The sequence below is a fragment of the Nerophis lumbriciformis genome, linkage group LG19, assembly GCF_033978685.3.
Source record: "Nerophis lumbriciformis linkage group LG19, RoL_Nlum_v2.1, whole genome shotgun sequence".
Classification (NCBI taxonomy): Eukaryota; Metazoa; Chordata; class Actinopteri; order Syngnathiformes; family Syngnathidae; genus Nerophis; species Nerophis lumbriciformis.
This window is the reverse complement of record NC_084566.2, coordinates 7,207,317-7,223,192: the sequence shown is the minus strand read 5'-3', so window position 1 is coordinate 7,223,192 and position 15,876 is coordinate 7,207,317. Positions and strand designations below refer to the sequence as shown.

The window sequence follows — 15,876 nt, the reverse complement described above, 5'->3', positions numbered from 1 at the left end:
ACTAATTATGCATCCAGTCAAACTAATTTTAGCTCATATTTCAGATAATGACCTTATTAGTGACAGCAGCTCTCATTTAGATTACATGAATGAACTATTCATTAATAAACAATTGTAATGCACAACTACATCACCTTCATACTTACTTATTAATTCATATAACAACAACAATTAACAACTTTCTGTCTGTGTGCAGACACTCTGCAGTTCATAGGATGCGGCGTTTAAGCGCACTGCGTAACTATGAGTGTTAAGTGGGTGATATTTATTCATGTACTCCCCATGATGGTTGTTGTACCCCACTATACATGGTGTTTACGTGACGTCACACATCCGGGTTATCCCGGGTCATCCGCCATCTTGGGAGGCAAACAAAACACACCTGGCCTAGTTGACACGCTTCACGATTATTGACAATAGCTTCGAGCAAACACTGGTGAAAGGCGCATAATGGTTATTTCCTGTTGGGTGAATGGATGTACAAATCGACGGGATGGATCAGTGCAGCGAGGATTTTTCAGTATTCCTAAAATTAGACACAACGAAGGAGAACAGACAAGGAAAATCAGCGAGGAGAGACGACGCTTGTGGTTGGCAAGCATCAACAGGAAAGAGGAGCCATCTCAACATTCCAAAATATGTTCTGATCACTTTGTAACAGGTAGGATTACGTCTCAATCTGTTTATTAAACATTTTAGAACGATGTATTGTTTATTTTTTTGTCAATTTGCTATTCTCGAAGCCCTTTATGGGATGGACCACGAAAGCGAAAGCCCCCCCCCTCAGGATATATAGCGCCCATCTCAGCCCAGGTTGCTTGTACACGAAATGAGTTGTAGATCTCAATGGATAAAATATTTAGGTATCAACCTTGTCATAAGTTAGATACATTAGAGATGCACTTTTGTTTGGTAATTACATAAGTGTTGCAATGAAATAAATGTTGTTGTTTTTTTTACCCCCAGGCAATCCAGCAGCTTTGTACGACAGGGCTAACCCAGACTGGGCACCAACCCTGAAGCTTTCAGCCAAATTGACACCAAAGAAGTCGGAGAAAAAGAAACAACAATCAACCTACTCAGTTAATAGGTAAAACTTTCTTCTTTTTTATCAAACACCAATACTTATAAATGTATGCATATGTCCTGTTATGTAGACTCCCCTATGTATGCCTCCGACCTTTAATAAGTATATTGACCTTGTACATATACATATACATGAACATCAACATGTGTAGTGTTATAACATCATGATCTATAAGTGCATGGATGTTGAGGTAGTGTTTTATTGTTGATTCTATTTACTCTATTATCAACCTCAATTATTGAGATGGATTTTTGTTTCAAATTTTAAGATACAACAGAGTTATGGAAAGGCAGAAAAGCAAAGAGAAGATAACTGCAGCCAAGGCCTTGATAGATCTCTTTCATGAACCAGGACCATCGGTTGATGTAGAGGACAGAGACCTTCCCGATGTTGAACCAAGGCCGGTGTGTAAAAATTGTCATACTCGTGAATTATATTTTATACTCTTCAGTTGGGCATTATCAAAACTAACAAATTGAATAAATTAACAAATTTATCACATATATAAATAAATATAAGTGGATGGGAGAGGACAGGCTTGGGCAGACTCCCCTTATCCTAAGGAGTCCGACGTGTCCTCGCTAAACACATGGTTTTAATGTACGTTATATATACATACCCTGCCCACTACAAGCACTTTCTCGTTTGCAGTCATGCTTTTAACGTCGCTGACCCATCCGTTAATAAACTGGTTGTACGCCTCCAGAGACTTGAATGCCCTCAATTCCTCCATTGTATAGGCACTGGTGTAATTGACGAGGTAGTTCAAAATGTCTATGTACGTTATGGCCGGGAGGCATTTGTGGTCATACGTGAAACTTTGTTTCGGCACTTCGTACGGGTCAACGCCTATGCATTGTGTCTTCTGGTTGTATCTTTCCAACGTCTGGTTGTCCAAGCCTTCTTTATACTTCTTTTTTGCTGGTTTCTCGGCCATTATGCATACGTTTGTGAACGGGTTCGTATATATGAATTTGCTGATGTTGTACCGGTGCGCTTGCCTTTCAAAATGGCGGATCGCGCGGAGCATCATGGGAAATCAGTCGGGCGTGAAAACTATGTATAGGAACCGAAGGATTAGTGGATATCTCTGCTTTAACTCATAACTTTTTATATGCTCTATATCTATGTATATCTATGTTTTATGGTTTTTTTTCCACAGGTCAAACCATTTCTGACACTCTTGCAAGCAGCAGATGCCATTTTTTAGCAGCAGAACATCTTTAGCCATGGGGCCTTATCTGACACGCACACACCCGCACACAACTTTGATCCTTGAGACATATGTCATATTTCAAGTGTACATGATCCCTGCAAAGATGTAAGGTTGTGCACACAGCCAGATGTGCTGAAAGAAAAATGATTCCAGTGTCACCGGAGGGTGAACTGAAAGCATCACCAATCTGTCACTTGTCACTCTCCATCACTTGTCATCCCCATTGCCCTTCAACACACACACACACACACACACACACACACACACACACACATACACATACACATACACATACACATACACATACACATACACACACACACACACACACACACACGCACACGCACACGCACACGCACACGCACGCACGCACACGCACGCACTCCTGTATTTGTTACCTTATTGAGACCTCCGAAAAATGCCTACCTCTTTAGGACCACCCTTTCTACAAAGATAAAGATTTGTATTTACAACATTAATAATATATACAAACTATGAAAATATAAAAAAGGTCAGATTTAAATAAAAAAATGTTTTGTTTTTTGTTTGTAATTGGTTTTTAATCTTCATTATTTACTTCAAGTTATTTCAGTATGTCAGTATGTCTCCATATACATATTTATTTAGTTTTTTAATACATTTTGGCCAAAGGGGGCACATTTCAATTTCTTACACACACTTGTTGTTACATATGTTGACCAGAGGGGGAGCACTTCAATGTTTTACACACACTTATTTCATATGTTGACCAGAGGGGGAGCACTTTTAAAACTGACACACAGTGAATTTGAAATATCCCTTCTTTTTGGGACCACCCTAATTTTGATAGATTTCACCACCAGTTGTGCAAATGAGACATTCTCTAATAGATGCAAAGGTTTTCCGTATTGGGACCATGATTTCGGTCCTAACTTGTTCACCGGTCCTCATATGGAAGGTACGGTACTTTTCCTTGTTGATGTCTCAAGAAGGGCAGAAACACAAGAAAACACACACACAAACACACGCACACACACACACACACACACACACACACACACACACACACACACACACACACGCACACAACAGCTGTGTTAACCAGAAAACACATTGAATTCAAATTGAAGACAAAAAAGAATAACATACACCTAATACACCCAAACAACTTAAATTATATTTTCTGCGGTTTCTTTAATGTATTTACTTCCTGTGCAACGAGACACACCAGTAATCAAAAGATGATCAAACTTGACAATTTTTGGTTGATTCGATTATTTTTTTATAAATTTGTTTTTTATATCCCCCTGCAATTTTTCCACAGTGTAAAAGTCTTTAATATAGTGTAGTTTAGAAATGACCGTGGCATGGCCAACATACCGTATTTTCCGCACTATAAGGCGCACCGGATTATAAGGCGCACCTTCAACGAATGGCCTGTTTTAAAACTTTGTTCATATATAAGGCGCACCGCATTATAAGGCGCACCGCGTTATAAGACGCATAGAATAGACGCTACAGTAGAGGCTGGGGTTACGTTATGCATCCCGTAGTTGGGAGACCTGTTGTGGCTCAATATTGGTCCATATATAAGGCGCACCGGATTATAAGACGCACTGTCAGCTTTTGAGGAATTTGGAGGTTTTTAGGTGCGCCTTATAGTGCGGAAAATACGGTACTCACTTTATCCTTGCATTTTTAAAATAAAAACATGACTAAATATTAATATTTTTATATATATTTTAGCATTTAAGATAGCTAGCCACACACGAAAGAAACACCAAACCAGATGTATGGAAACAAATTGCCTTAATAAGCGTATAATGCACAGAGTTGGCAACACTGTATGTAGAATCAGCCCGAAGGAGATATCGCATTAGTCTGATCCTGGTTCGGCGATGGATTCCTTTAATTGGACTCCTTCCACTCGCCACATGTTGGTTTGGATCATAGGGAGAAGAAAGTTGTCAGACTCTCTTTTCCATATTCAATCAGTTACATTTATTTGCATCATCACAAAGACACATACTTACAGAAACTCACTGAGTTGTTGTAGTCACAGTCGACACGACTGCATGTTGGATCGTGTGAGAGACAAGAACCCCAATAGGCAAACTCTCTTACCTCTTCTAGCAAGTTGGGGGAGTTTCACAAGGTGAAACTGTCCTATAAGGACGTTAATGTTACCAGTATCTGGTAGCCTCACCTGTGTCTTTTATCGGTTTGTTGCTGGGTTTTTTTTAGCAAAGTGTCTATCCATCAACACGGTTGTTATGACAATCGGTCTATTAATAATCTCCAAAAAATTCTGGCCTTGCTCTACTCCCCTTGTTCACATCTTTAGCTTGTCTAATTGTCTTACATGTGAGGAACTCGCATGGCTGCAGTTTTTTGAGACCCCAAGATGCAGGAACCAGCAAACGATGAGAAGGTAAGATGATTTTTATTATCATCAACAGAAATAAAGAAGTCTTGCACATAAGCGTTCCACAACATAAAGCGATCTTCGAGCACTGAGGAGTGCTCGTGTGAGGCATAAATTGACATATGCTGATTGGCCGCAGGTGTGGACCAGGTGCCAATCAACAGCAGGTGAGTGAACGAACACAGTGCTCAGCGGAACAAGCAGGAAGTGGAAAACAAAATAAGAGCACTGATAGGAAGTAAATACAAAAACAAGGAAACAAACAGAAATGAAGTGACAGGTTGTCACATTACCACTAGTCAACCCAGCCTGTCTTGAAGTTTAATCTAGATTTCTGCAAAGTCTCAACATGATTTTAAAAGACATTCACTTTACATATAATTATAAGCATAATACCCTTTATACTCAATTATGCATAAATATTCAATAAGCATCTTCCATATATAAGCATCATTAAAATACATTCTAAGATAACCTTTACTGAGTACTAATATTTAATAATGAATCTCAAAAAGCCTTTTAAATCGTAACATCCTCAAGGTAAATATACAAAATTATTACATATCACATATAACCTAATGAAATGTTGTATATACTATAATATTTATTACCTAAAAATGTGTTTTATTAAAAAATGCATGTTCAAATTGTGGTAATTTGGAAGGACCAAGCACAGATTAAATTGATTTTAATTATTGTTTTGGAATACAAACTTAGTCACAGAACCAATTTAGCTCATATGTTGAGAGATTACTGATTATGAAACCTGTTCAGTAAAAGAACATATTTCAGTGTAGAATAAGTCACTCATGAGTTTGCGTTGAAGTGCTGACAGTTTATTTATTGTGTCTTTCTCACTTTCAAATTCACTGTTATTGTTACTATTATTATTCATTGTGTGTGTTTATACTTCTGACATATTGCAATAGTGAAATAGCCAAATAAAAAATGCTGCTTGTTCAAGACAAAGTTATTCTTTTTTTACAATCTTGTAATTATTGGAAAAAAAAAACTACATTTTCTGCAAGAAGCAAAAATTGCAGCAAATATTCAATTGGATCCATTACTGATTTGACTGATGTCCTGAATTGTAAAAGTTGTTGAAGTATTGCAGGACACATCTGAGGATGTGATGCACACAAAAAGCAACCTTCAAAAGAATATAAAAAAGCAACAAATATAAGGTTGTTTCATTTTTTTAATTTGAAATAAGTAAAATGTGTGCAGGTTATATTGAGATCATTGCTACTGTTTCATTTGAACTGATGCATGTGGACCGATGATCAATATTAGCTTTGCCAGTCACCGAAAAGATCATGTTTGTTCACCCAGACAGAGAACACACACACACACACACACACACACACACACACACACACACACACACACACACACACACACACACACACAGAGACATACGCACACACACGTGTGATGGTCCTGATAGTATCATAGCAGCATCACTCGGCAGCGCTTTGAGCAACAACAGGAACAGCAGATGTTTGATAAAAGACAAACAATATGTTTGCTAGGTGATACATGCTATGCTAACATGTTAGCATGTTTACCCATTACAAACACAACAAACAGGAAGTTCTTAGAAAGCTACGATCTAATCCATCAAACAAAGCAAACATTGTAGGTGTTAGTCCACGTTTCTAAACTAAATTACCTAAAATGTACTTTGTGCACTTTAATGGCAGTTATTATCTCAGATTTGTTGAGTTAATATTGCACTTCTTTCAAAACTTGTTAGGCGTTGAACAATATACACAACATTTAGTTTGGTGAAGATGTTATGTTCATTTTGGAATAAGGCTGTAACATAAAGTGTGGAAAAAGTGAAGCGCTGAATACTTTCACTTTCAATACACACACACACATGCGCTCACAGTCAGAAAGTGCAGAACTTCTTCGAAAACACCACGAACACCAGACGAATGTGGCAGGGCACACATGGCATCACGGACTATAAAGCTACCCCCCGCCTCTGTGACAAGAGCATCAGCTTTCTCAATGACTTCAACAACCACTTTGCAAGGTTTGAGGCACTCAACACCACTCCGGCGAGGAAATCCATCCCTCGCCCAGATGAGCAGCCGCTCAACCTGGACACAGCGGATGTCCGGAGAACCCTGAGGAGAGAGAACCCCCGGAAAGCAGCGGGACCTGATGACATTCCGGGCGGGGTACTTAAGGGATGTGCAGACCAGCTGGCTGGGGTTCACACAGACATCTTCAACAACTTGCTGACCCAGGCTGTGGTACCATCATGTTTTAAGACTGCTACAATCATTCCAAAAAACCCATAATCTCCTCCCTGAATGATTATCGCCCATGGCACTCACCCCCATCATAATGAAGTGCTTCGAGAGGCTGGTAAAGGAACACATTGTCTCCAGACTTCCCCCCACATTTGACCCGTACCAGTTTGCTTATCGCCCTAACCGCTCCACAAAGGACGCCATCTCCTCTGCACTCCACCTGAGCTTAGAACATCTGGAAGGAAAGGACACACACGTGCAGATGTTGTTTCTGGACTTCAGCTCGGCATTCAACAAAATCATCCCACAGCACCTGGTGAGCAAACTGGCCTCCCTTGGATTCAGTAATCCCCTTTGCAACTGGTAGCTTGACTTCCTCACAGACAGACCCCAATCTGTGAGAGTGGGCGACAAGACCTCCAGTGCCATATCCCTGAGCACCGGCTCCCCCTAGGGCTGCATTCTTAGTCCGCTACTGTTCACACTGATGACCCATGACTGCTGCGCCAGGTCCACTACTAACCACATTGTGAAGTATGCGGACGACACAACAGTGGTGGGCCTCATCCAGGACAACAACGACATGAACTACAGGGAGGAGGTGAAACATCTGGTTGACTGGTGCAGAACCAACAACTTGGTCCTGAACGTCGACATGACCAAGGAGATCATCGTCGACTTCAGGAGGCACAGTCCAGCCACACTCCACTCTTCATCAACGGCACAGCAGTGGAGATGGCAAGCAGCACCAAGTTCCTGGGGGTGCAGATAACTGTCAATCTGACCTGATCCATACACACTGGAGCTCTCATAAAAAGAGCTCAGCAGCGCATGCACTTTTTGCGTCGGATGAAAAGAGCACAACTCCCTCCCCCCATTCTCACCACATTCTACAGAGGCACTCTAGAGAGCCTACTGACCAACTGCATCTCTGTCTGGACTGGAGCCTGCAGTGCCTCAGACTGGAAGTCTCTGCAGAGAGAGGTGAGGACGGCGGAAAAGATCATCAGGAATCATTTTCCTCCTATTCAGGAGATCGCAAAAAGCTGCTGCCTGACCAGGGCTCATAAAATCAGTAGAGACTCCTCCCACCCCCACCAAGGACTGTTTTCACTGCTGTACTCTGGAAAGAGATTCCGCAGCCTCCGTAGCAGAACCTCCAGGTTCAGTAACAGCTTCTTCCCTTAGGATTTAATAATCCCTTCAATATCCCCAAAAAGTGATTAATTCGCTGGACTGTAAAAACAATATAACATACATCCAGAAACGTGGATGCATATGCAAAAGTGCAATATATTTATCTGTACAGTAAATCTATTTATATCTGCACCTTCTTTTGTAAATGCAAACACTCTGCACCTTATTGCTCTTTTATCCTGCACAACAACGAGCTAATGCAACTAAATGTTGTTCTTATCTGAAATGTAAAGTTAAAATTTGAATGACAATAAAGGAAGTCTAAGTGGTGGTTTTAAACTCTCAGCGATTAACTGGATGAAAAGCTACCTAGTCAACAGACAGCAATGTGTCATGTTCAATGGAACCCTTTCAAATAATAAAACATTATATTGTGGTATTCCCAAGGGAAGTTGCCTGGGACCTTTATTATACTCAATATTTGTAAATGATGTGTCATGTATTTTAAAGAATGGTTGCTGTGCAATTTACGCAGATGACACAACAATATATGCTTATGCAGATAATTGCACAGACCTGAGCAGTATACTACAAGACGAGGTCATGCAGATTTCCAAATGGGTTACAGAAAATAAGATGAAACTTAATATTTCCAAAACAAAATGTCTTGTTATTTGCTCAAAACATGCTCAGAGAAAGGAACGCATATTAAATGTTTCTTTGAATGGAGTTCATATTGAACAAGTTAAAGAGGCCAGGTTGTTGGGAGTTACAATAGATGAAAGACTATCTTGAGCCACTCACATTAATAACATAGTAACACAAATGAGCAGAAGCATCTCAATCCTAAGAAGAAGTGTCTATTTTTTAACTAACACAACTACTAAGCAAGTTATACAATCCCTTGTATTGTCACATCTTGACTACTGCCCAGTGCCCAGCAATCTGGTCTAATGCATCTCAACAAGAACTAAATACAATCCACCTTACCCAAAACAGAGCTGCCAGACTAGCTCTCCATTGCTCATTTAGGACCGGCATTGAGATCATGCATAATGAATTGTCATGTATGAGAGTTGGTGAAAGACTAGCTTGTTGTTTGATTCTATTTTTTATTTTTTTTAAATCTATACATACAATAAACCTGCTTATATGTATTCTCAGCTGTTGCTTGCTAGTGGCAGTCACAACTATGGTACCAGGCTAGCCCTAAGAGGTGCTCTCACCCGTCTTAAACCCAAAACTGATGTTTTGAAAAAGACTGTTATGTATAGCGCAATCACTTACTGGAATCGACTTCCACAATATCTGGTATCAATCACCAGCATAGTGGGTTTTAAGAATAGACTAAGAGGAGAAGTATTGCGGAAAGAGATTATTCTAGATTGTACCTAATATCATGACTGGTTTTATTGATTATTGACTATTTTATTGATTATGGGACAAGCAGTGGAAAATGGATGGATGGTACTTTTTCGTCACTTATTGTTTGTCTTTGGTACACTAATGTGTATATTTTAGGCCATTGGTTTTTGGTTTTATTTTTGCAAAATTATATATATATCTATTTTTATATTGCTCTTTTTATCTTTGGTTTGAACATTATTATGTAAACTCGAAGTTACTGTTTTTGTATTACAACATTTTACTATTTGATCATGTTGTACTGCATTGTAATCTTTTGTTTTGTGATTGTTTGATGTTTTTTGCCTGGACCCCAGGAAGAATAGTCTCCACTGCGGTGTAGACTAATGGGGATCCTTAATAAACTAAAATAAACTAAACTAAAAATATGTCATATGTAATAATGTGACCAGAAATGGTACTGCAATCACGGTCAAAATTCTGTAGTCCCCTCCCCCTCTCCCTGACTGAGGCTGCCAGATACGCAGCCGAATCCAACTCGATTGACTGGGCTACTCCAAGGAACTTCAAACTTCCACTGCCTCTTACTAGAGATTGAGGTGCTGGGACCATAATAGCTGAATAGACAAGCATTTTGTCAGTAACAAATATCTAACCAACACATTTTACACATAAATTAGGCTATTTTCAGGAAGAAGTACATCATTCCTGCGTATAATATCACAACAAATGGCAATCATATGGTTATTGTCAGTACTATCAGAAAACAAAGACTAAAACAAACTACAACCAACACTCGCAATGATTATACTGATGAAAATAAGTAAAGCATGCTTAGCAGCCTAATGTACACCCAAAACTAAAGAGGAGACATTTTACCAAGGTATGCCTATAGGCTACACAAATGAGGAATTATTTTATCGTGTGATTTGGCTGTCTCCATACGTTTCACATTGCCATGATGACAGCTGTGCTAATGTTGGAACACATTTCCTCAGCGTATCAGCATATTGAGAACGAAATAGGCACTGATCCAACCTATATCCACATTTATTTGTCGAAAATATATTTTGCCCTGTCAGTTCGAATACACATCGACATACAGGCTAACGGCTATATATTTCCCCCATTAGCCTATATGACATTGACCGGGCCAGCATGCTAAGTATTACACTAGGAGTTCAGCACCATCACACTAAGCATTCGTTGCACAAACATACTAGCTTTGTTAGATAAGATCGTAGACTGTATTAGACAATATAGTTTACATACATCCATTTTCATTTCTTACAAGTAAAAAGAAAACGTAAATGCCTGACTTACCTATCAAGTAGGAAATTATCAAGTTTGGCGACTGATGAAAAAATCTTCTCCGCCTTCAATCGTCTCCATCTTTCAAAGGCATCCCTGATGCAAATCCTCGTTTTGTTCCTGGCTTTGTCATGAATCAGTTGAGAATCGTAACAACGCCTTTTAGATTTACTAAGGTCTGACATGTTTAGTAACTTTACCAGTGGCAGTAGCTAGACGAAGGTGGCGGTGCGTAACTGGCAACCTGGATGTGACACACTCACAGATTTTCTAACTGGTCAAACGGTAGAGGGCGGGACATCAAAATGAAAACAATAACAAGATTTTGGGGCTGTTGATCTAATTTTGAAATGAGCATTTACCTGAGCTAAAAGTAATTACTACTCCAATCTCATCCGCCTAAATAAAACAACGATCCTAAATATTTGTTTAATACAGTAGCATCGCTGTCCCAACAAGGGACTTCTCCCAGTAGCTCCACCCACTCGGCTGATGACTTTATGCAATCATTTACTTGGAAATTTGAGCTCATTAGAAAGACGATTAAAGCTAACACGTCCCAGCTCCAACTGAGTTCTATTTATGCAGATACGAATGTATGTACGACGGATAATAAAGTACCAATGATTGTCACACACACACTAGGTGTGGTGAAATTAACCTCTGCGTTTGACCCATCCCCTTGTTCACCCCCTGGGAGGTGATGGGAGCAGTGAGCAGCAGCGGTGGCCGCGCTTGGGAATCATTTAGGTGATTTAACCCCCAATTCCAACCCTTGATGCTGAGTGCCAAGCAGGGAGGTAATGGGTTCCATTTTTTTATAGTATTTGGTATGACTCTGCTCTCGAAAATAATCTCTCTCTTTTTGAAGAAATAACTTTAGAGGAACTCCTGCGACTTGTAAATGGGACAAAACAAACATCATGTTTACTTGATGAAGCTGTTTGTAATATTAGGACCATCAGTGCTAAATATTATTAACTTATCATTTTCCTCTGGTAGTGTTCCCCTAGCATTCAAAACAGCAGTTATTCATCCTCTGCTCAAAAGACCTAACCTCTATTCTGACCCTGTGGTAAACTACCGGCCGGTGTCCCAACTTCCCTTTATCTCGAAAGTCCTCGAAAAAAATTGTTGCACAGCAGCAAAATTAACACATAGCGTACTGAGACAGCCCTGGCAAAAGTGACTAATGATCTATTGCTAACTGTGGATGCTGATGCGTCATCCGTGTTGCTGTTACTTGATCTCAGTGCTGCTTTCAATCCCGTCGATCATAACATTCTATTAGAACGTATCAAAACATGTATTGGTATGTCAGACTTAACTTTTTCTTGTTTTAACTCCTATCTTGCTGACAGGATGCAGTGTTTCCCATAGCAACATGACCTCAAGTATACCATGAACATGCAGAGTTTCACAGGGTTCGGTTATTGGCCCTGCAATGTTCAGCAACTATATGCTGCCGCTAGGTGACATCATACGCAAATATGGCGTTAGCTTTCACTGTTATGCTGATGACACCCAACTTTACATGCCCCTAAAGCTGACCAACATGCCAGATTGTAGTCATCTGAAGGCGTGTCTCAATGATATAAACAATGCATGTCCAGCAACTTTTTGCATCGTAACGCTAAGAAAACAGATGGCTCTTTAGATGCGAAAGGTTGCTGACCTCTGCCCTATGGGAATAATAAAATGCATTAAATTAGTGACATGATGGCAATAATCAACATAACTTTGACACAAAATAAAAGCAACAGCAAAAAAAACAAAAGTAACTTGAAATGAACTAATACCAAACTCAGCCCATCCATCTATCCATCCATCTTCTTCCGCTTATCCGAAGTCGGGTCGTGGGGTCAGCAGCCTAAGCCCCTAGAGAAGCCCAGACTTCCCTCTCCCCAGCCACTTCGTCCAGCTCTTCCCGGTGGATCCCGGGGCATTCCCAGGCCAGCCGGGAGACATAGTCTTCCCAACGTGTCCTGGGTCTTCCCCGTGGCCTCCTACCGGTCGGACGTGCCCTAAACACCTCCCTAGGGAGGCGTTCGGGTGGCATCCTGACCAGATGCCCGAACCACCTCATCTGGCTCCGCTCGATATGGAGGAGCAGCGGCTTTACTTTGAGCTCCTCCCGGATGGCAGAGCTTCTCACCCTATCTCTAAGGGAGAGCCCCGCCACCCGGCGGAGGAAACTCATTTTGGCCGCTTGTACCCGTGATCTTGTCCTTTCGGTCATAACCCAAAGCTCATGACCATAGGTGAGGATGTACATTGACCGGTAAATTGAGAGCTTTGCCTTCCGGCTCAGCTCCTTCTTCAGCACAACGGATCGATACAGCGTCCGCATTACTGAAGACGCCGCACCGATCCGCCTGTCGATCTCACGATCCACTCTCCCCTCACTCGTGAACAAGACTCCGAGGTACTTGAACTCCTCCACTTGGGGCAGGGTCTCCTCCCCAACCGGAGTTGGCACTCCACCCTTTTCAGCCCATCCATCCATCCATCCATTTTCTACCGCTTATTCCCTTCAGGGTCGCGAAGGACGCTGGAGCCTATCTCAGCTACAATCGGGCGGAAGGCGGTGTACACCCTGGACAAGTCGCCACCTCATCGCAGGGCCAACACATATAGACAACATTCACACACTAGGGCAGTGGTTTTTAACCTTGTTGGAGGTACCGAACCCCACCAGTTTCATATGCGCATTCACCGAACCCTTCTTTAGTGAAAAATAAAATGTTGTTTTTTTTTAATTCAAGACAAAGTTATATGTTTTTGGTAACACTTTAGTATGGGGGGCATATTCTAAGTAACAAAGACTTAATTTAGAGTGTTTTGGACACTAGGGGAACACATTCTAAGTAACAAAGACTTAATTTAGAGTTATTTGGTTAGGGTTAGGGTTAGAGGGTTAGGGCCAGGGTTAGAGGGTTAGGGTTATAACAAGGCCATGCCGAATAAGGCATTAATAAGTACTTAATAATGACTAGTTAAGAGCCAATATGTTACTAATTTGCATGTTAATAAGCAACTAATAAATGGTGAATATGTTCCCCATACTAAAGTGTTACCATGTTTTTTTTACTGGTACACAAAATGAACCGTGCATGGACATCACCTTGTTCAAAGAACAAAACCAACACAGTGCATAAACTCACAACAAATTACACACCTGCAAATCAGTCTGACTTCTGCTGTTGCCGTATCCGTAATACGCCGATAGGGAGAAGTTTTTATTTACACGATGAGTCGGGTGTGTCTTGACCTCCGCCGAACCCCTGAGCCCGACTCACCGAACCCCTAGGGTTCGATCGAACCCAGGTTAAGAACCACTGCACTAGGGCCAATTTTTGTGTTGCCAATCAACCTATCCCCAGGTGCATGTCTTTTCAGCCCAACATCCCAAAATCAAAAATAATAATGTATCTGTACTAAAAGAGCTTTAAGATCAGTGACGTCCTTCACTTAATCCTAAACGAGCGTGGAATTGGCGCTCTGTTTTCGGAGCGTACCTGGACGCATCAACCAAAGGCAGACGCATAATTTTTCGGTCTGTAAAGCACTTTGACTTGCTTTTGTTTTATGTGTAAAAAGAGCGCTTTATAATTACAATTAGATTTGATGTGATCACCGTCTCGTCCCAACTGCAACTGGCGATGTGGAGACAGGAAAAGGACGTCCTGACTTGAACAGACTTGCACCTGCAGACACTTCAAAGGGCGTGTGCTACCCACGAGGCTTTGTCGGCTGCCGATCACCAATCACAACACAGGTGCGGCGGACACTAGAGATGCGCGGATAGGCAATTTATCTCATCCGCAACCGCGTCAGAAAGTCGTCATCCATCCGCCATCCACCCGATGTAACGTTTGATCAAAACTGCATCCGCCCGCCATCCGCCCGTTGTTATATATCTAATATTAATTAAAAAAAAAAAAAAGGGTGAAACCTACGCGAATTGCACCTTGTGCAGACAAAATTTTTCGATCGGACACGGAGGAATTAGCGATGTAAAAGACCACGTTGGGACAAAAAAACACAAGTCTAATGCCGTTGCTAGCGATACAAGTGGAAAACTTTCAACGTTTTTCGTCGCCCAAACAGATTCTTTGGATGTGATAAATGCCGAAGTTTTATTTACGGAGGCAATAATTGAGCATGGACTTCCAATCGCACTGGCTGATCACATGGGACAGTTAATAATGTAATGCAACCTTTAAAAATCATTACGCGGTGATCGCGATCCCAAAAATAAACTTTTCTTGCATGATAATGTCCAGAAAATTTCGCTTTATATTACTATAGAGTCCTTTTAACGAATGAGTTTGATGGTTTATCACAAACCTTAAATGAAATTCCATGGCCACCGTCCTGCTCTCTATATCAACCAGGGTGAGCCCCACCCCTTTCGTGAGCGCACTGTGCGCGGAGTGACCCCTGTTACGCGCCCCCGGCAACAGGGGTGGCAAGCAGGTAAGCTGCGCGGGCGGAGCGCGCGGAGTGACCCATGTTACGAGCTCCCGGCCACGGGGGTGGCGGGCAGGTAAGCTGCTTACCTGCTGCGCGTGACGCCGGCCGCGGCGAAAGCGGACGAGGCGGGGTGTCGGTGCGGTGGGCGCGGTAGTGACCCTGGACGTGCGTCGGGCCCTTCTCGCGGATCGCCTCAGCTACGGCTCCCGGTGGGGCCCTCTCGGGGGAAGGGGCCTCGGTCCCGGACCCCGGCGAGGCGTCCCTTCTCCGCTCCGTAAAAGTGTCCATCTCTTTTCTTTTTTTTTTCTTCTGTTGTGGCATATGCTGCAGGTGCCTGCTCGTTTTTCGTATGTGGGTAACAACATTTAACTATGTATATATATTTCCGAATTGGTTTAACTGCCACCCGCAAAAAAACAAACAAAAAAAAAAAAAAAAAAAAAAAAAAATCTAATTAATCCGCCCGACCCGACCCGCGAGCGGATAAAATCTTATTTTTTTTAATTTCATCCGCCCGATCCGCGGATAATCCGCGGACTCCGCGGTTGTGTCCGCAAACCGCGCATCTCTAGCGGACACCAAAAAACACATTTTCATGCTCTTTTTTTCTGCTTTA

At 41.6% G+C, this 15,876-nt stretch overlaps 1 long non-coding RNA gene across 1 annotated transcript; it reads left to right on the top strand.

The window, feature by feature from the left end:
* The first annotated feature begins 331 nt into the window (after positions 1-331).
* LOC140679591 (uncharacterized) lies at positions 332-1,494 on the top strand. The gene is made up of 3 exons (XR_012050998.1): positions 332-661; positions 967-1,090; positions 1,356-1,494. It is a non-coding gene; the product is annotated as an uncharacterized lncRNA (long non-coding RNA).
* The last annotated feature ends 14,382 nt before the right edge of the window (positions 1,495-15,876 follow it).